Source organism: Mandrillus leucophaeus, unplaced genomic scaffold, assembly GCF_000951045.1.
Source record: "Mandrillus leucophaeus isolate KB7577 unplaced genomic scaffold, Mleu.le_1.0 Scaffold78, whole genome shotgun sequence".
NCBI classification, from domain to species: domain Eukaryota; kingdom Metazoa; phylum Chordata; class Mammalia; order Primates; family Cercopithecidae; genus Mandrillus; species Mandrillus leucophaeus.
In genome coordinates, this window is record NW_012108474.1 from 2556818 (window position 1) to 2557571 (window position 754).

The window sequence follows — 754 nt, forward strand, 5'->3', positions numbered from 1 at the left end:
GGTGGGCCCCTGTAATGGGAGCTACTTGGGAGGCTAAGGAGGGAGAATCGTTTGAATCCAGGAGGCACAGGTTGCAGTGAGCCGAGATTGCGCCATTGCACTCCAGTCTGGCGACAGAGCAAGACTACAGCTCCAAAAAAAAAAAGAAAATAAACTCAGTTTGTAGTTGGTCTTAGTTTGTCCCTCTCAGTTTGTAGAAGGAGCCCAGACAGAGAGAACGGAACCAAAAAGAGGCACCTGGAGCCGGGTGTCCTGAAGCTGTGCAGTGTGGGCACAGCCCTGAGTCTGGGGTGTTGGGGAGGGTAGGGGCTGTGACCTACTTGCGGAGGGGGAGGGCCTCCTCTCAGGAGCCACAGCAGGGACTGAGGCCTGCACGGGGAGGTCCGGGTCAGCAGGAACTGCTGGCGCCTGGGCCGTGCCCTCTTGGTGCCCTCAGCTCGGCCTCCTGTCTGGAGGAAGCACGTAGGCTTCTCTTCCAAAAGTACTTTTTCTATCCTTTCCAGTGGGTTTTACCAAGGGTTCTGACGGGAGGGTGGGTATGAGATTCTGTGCCACACGGGAGTGTTAACAAACATCATTTTATTCCAAAATATTCTTTTCCACTTCCAACTGAATAACATATATAACAGCTCATATCTCTGCCTATTTATTTATTTATTCATTTATTTATTTTGAGACGGAGTCTTGCTCTGTGGCCCAAGCTGGTGTGCAGAGGCACAATCTCGGCTCACTGCAGCCTCCACCTCCCAGGTTC